Here is a 3,750-nt window from a genome sequence, read left to right on the forward strand (position 1 = left end):
AAATCTGAGCCTTCATGAGAATGGCTAGTGATTGCTGAATCTGGATTTCTAACTTAGGCATCATGGCAAAATACTTGATGTATCAATTCAAGGACCAGATTTAGAGCCCTTGGAGTGAAATCAAATCCTACAAGATGTATTCATGCAGAAACTCCTACATTGGGCATCCCTAATCTACACAAACCTTTCTTCTTTTATGTGGCTCAAAAGGGAGGAATAGTATTAAGGGTACTAGTCTAAATATTGGGAAACAAAACAACAGCCTGTAACTTAGTTTTCAGAGAAGACAGGCCCTTTCAGCACTAGATACCCCCTTGAATAAGTGGAGTAGAACCATAGCCATACTAATGGAAAAGGCATCTAAACTAACTCTAAGTAAAAGATTAGAAGTTCCTTCTCCACATCAGATAAAGGGACATCTCTGACTGGCATCAGCTAGACTAAATAAATATCAAATAATACTTCTAGATAATCTCAAGGTATATTAAAGTTTCTGCCTCTCTCACAAGTAAAGAAACATCTTCTACCACAGTTTATTCATGCATGGATGTGCAATCCCTTACCTGTGTCAGTTGAGAAAAACTTACAGGTCAACCTCCCAGAAACCTAGAACAAGAATTGTTTATAGATGAAAGAAAAATTTTTAAAAATGGACAAATATTTGTATGGTATGCTGTAATAACTAGAATTCACCTCTTGAATATATGGGCAGCACAAAACCCTGAACTTATCACCCTAACATCACCACTGTTTCAATGCAAGGACAAATGAGCCAACATTTACACTGTCAACATATGACGTAAGGGTGCTTCATGCACATGCAATCAACTAGAAAGACAGGGGAAGGTTTACTGAAAAAAATTCTCCTTCTAAACATAGATAGAAATTCTACAATTCTAAAATTATTCTAAAATTATTAGAAGCAAGCTACCTCAAAAACAAGTAGGTATAATCCTTTGCAAATGGCATCAAAGAGATCTGACAAGACAACACAGCGAAATACAAAAGCAACTGGGAAGCAGAGGCGAGGCGAGTTCCCAGCGCAGGGCAGAGCGCCGGACAGAGCCCCGCAGCGCCCTGCGGCAGCGATGGGGCTCAGGCGCCCAAAGCCCCGGAGCCAACAAGCTGCCGGGCCCGCCTCGCCGCGCTGACCCGGGCGCCCGGGCTCAGCTTGAAGCGGCGGCGGCGGCGGCGGCGGCACCTGCGCGGCCGCGGGAGCATGGGGAGAGGGATGCGGAGCGCCGCCGCCACTGCGGGGCTCTGGCTGCTGGCGCTGGGCTCGCTGCTGGCGCTGTGGGGCGGGCTCCTGCAGCCGCGGACTGAGCTGCCAGACTCCCGGCCGCCCGAAGACGGACTCCCCCAGCGTCCGGCCTGGAGAGGAGGCCCCGCGCCCGTGCCTTGCTTCCCTCTGCCCCCGCCCCTGGCGTGGGACGCCCGCTGCGGCTCCCTGAAAACTTTCAGGGTGCTGCTCACCCTGGCGGCCGGCGCTGACAGCCCTCCCCCGCGGCACCCTGGCGAGCGCAGGCGGCAAGTGCCCGCTGGGCGGCCCGCGCTGGCGGAGCGCGCGGCTGTGCACGAGGGTGTCTTCTGAGCCCTGGCTTGGATGAGCAGGTGCCCCGGGGCTTTTCCGAGGCCCAAGCGGAGGCGTCGCTGGAGGCTGCGCGCAGCGCCCGGGTGGTGGCCCTGGAGGGTGGGGGCTGCAGACACAGTTCGAACAGACTGGCCGGTTTTGCCGACAGCACCCGAGCCTGCGTGCGCTGCAGCATAAACCCGGAGCAGATCCAGGGCGAGGCCCGGTCCTATTACCTGGCGCGCCTTCTGGGCCTCCAGAGCCAAGTGCCACCGCTGGCACTAGCTCGGGTGGAGGCTGGGGCGCTCAGTGGGCGCAAGTGCAGGAGGAACTGCGCGCCACGCACTGGACGGAGGGCAGCGTGGTGAGCCTGACGCGCTGGCTGCCCAACCTCACAGACGTGGTGGTGCCAGCGCCCTGGCGCTCAGAGGACGGCCGTCTGCGGCCCCTGCGCGACGCGGGGGGCTAGCTGGCCAACCTCAGCCAAGCGGAGCTGGTGGACCTGGTGCAATGGACCGACCTGATCCTCTTCGACTACCTGACGGCCAACTTCGACCTACTTGTAAGCAACCTCTTCAGCCTGCAATGGGACCCGCGCGTTATGCAGCGCGCCACGAGCAACCTGCACCGTGGTCCCGGAGGGGCGCTGGTCTTTCTGGACAATGAGGCCGGCTTAGTACATGGTTACCGGGTGGCAGGCATGTGGGACAAGTATAATGAACCGCTGTTGCAGTCGGTGTGTGTGTTCCCCCAGCGGACCGCGAGGTGCGTCCTGGAGCTGCACCGCGGTCAGGACGCGGTGGCCCGGCTAGAGGCGCCAGGAGCCTCGCTTCCCTGAGCTGGCCGCGCTTGCCGACCTCCACGCTCAGCTACTGCAGCGCCGCCTGGACTTCCTCGCCAAGCACATTTTGCACTGCAAGGCCAAGTATGGCCGCCGGCCGGGGACTTAGCGTCACCCTGAGGAAGAGAGGAAGAACCGGGACAGGGGTGTGGATGAATGGGGGAAGGGCTGTCGCCCCTGCCACCGGCTGGGACCAGCTGGACCAATGCCCAGCCAGTGACCTGAGCGCAAAGGTTTTTAAAAACTAATGCTTCACCCACCTGCCCTCTTTTTTTTTTTTTTTTTTAATCCCTCGCTTTTTTCCTTTCAAAGTTCTAAGAAGGCGAACTCACCGAGGCGAGAAGTGTAACATTCCCTCCACCCAGCTTTTAAACTATTCTTTCCTGTGCCAGAGCGGAGACTGGATCCGAAGAAACTGGCTGCTGGGGTTTGTTCCCCGGGTGACGGTCTCTGTGGGAGATGAACCCCATTCTTGGACATCCCCCCTCCCTTTCCAAAAAAGGAAAACTTCCGTTTGAGCGGTTGAGCTAATTCTGCAATTTCCTACCAAACGCTGTGCTGGTGGCCCCGGAGCAAGGCTGTGACATTGGCTGGTGGAGCCCCCTTCCTGTGTTCTGCCTTTGTTCCAGCGCAGCGATGATCACTGTTCAGAGAAGGGGGACAGCTCCCTCCCGATAGGACAAAGAGAGCAAGACCTCCACACCCTGGGGAGTCCTGGAGACCCTGACAATTTGTCTGACTCATTTCTGAACTCTGTTTTGGCCTGAAGGCTATGAATGCACTGAGTCAAATACGAATTGCTTCTTTCTGCCCCTCCCAACTGACCAAAATTTTGACAATGACGATGTTTACTAGAAGAAAAAACAGTTCCATGCACTTTACTTTGTTTAAATTTTTTATTAAGAAAAACTTTTTTATTTGATAGAATTTGCCTTCTATGTATATATGTGCATAAATTGTGGTGTAAATATATTAAACAAACTTATATTTCAATAAAAGGGAGTTTAAAATTAAAAAAAAAAAAGAGAGAGATCTGACAAGAAAAAAAATTCTCCTTAAGAGATGCCATGTTTCCTTCTACTGACATCCAGCCGTCTTTGAAGTACACTACTGAGGAATCTAAGTGGGCTCAGGAACAAGGAAGAGACAAGTCTGGACCTTGGTTATGTGTAAACAAAAAAAAAATGGTTTTGGCTCAGGGATTACAATGAAAGGCCATAGAGGGAGTATATGATTCTTTCTATATGGAAAGAGATGCTCCAATGGGAATGGTCAGTTGGATGTTATGGACTTTGAAATACCAAATACCATCTGCCAGCTTAAACAAAGTTATTCTCTA

General features: G+C 52.6%; 1 pseudogene; it reads left to right on the forward strand.

Annotated features, from left to right (window-relative positions):
- Window positions 1–1,219: 1,219 nt before the first annotated feature.
- LOC144251200 (four-jointed box protein 1-like) lies at window positions 1,220–2,520 on the forward strand (annotated as a pseudogene).
- Window positions 2,521–3,750: the final 1,230 nt, after the last annotated feature.

Source organism: Urocitellus parryii, chromosome Y, assembly GCF_045843805.1.
Source record: "Urocitellus parryii isolate mUroPar1 chromosome Y, mUroPar1.hap1, whole genome shotgun sequence".
NCBI lineage: Eukaryota > Metazoa > Chordata > Mammalia > Rodentia > Sciuridae > Urocitellus > Urocitellus parryii.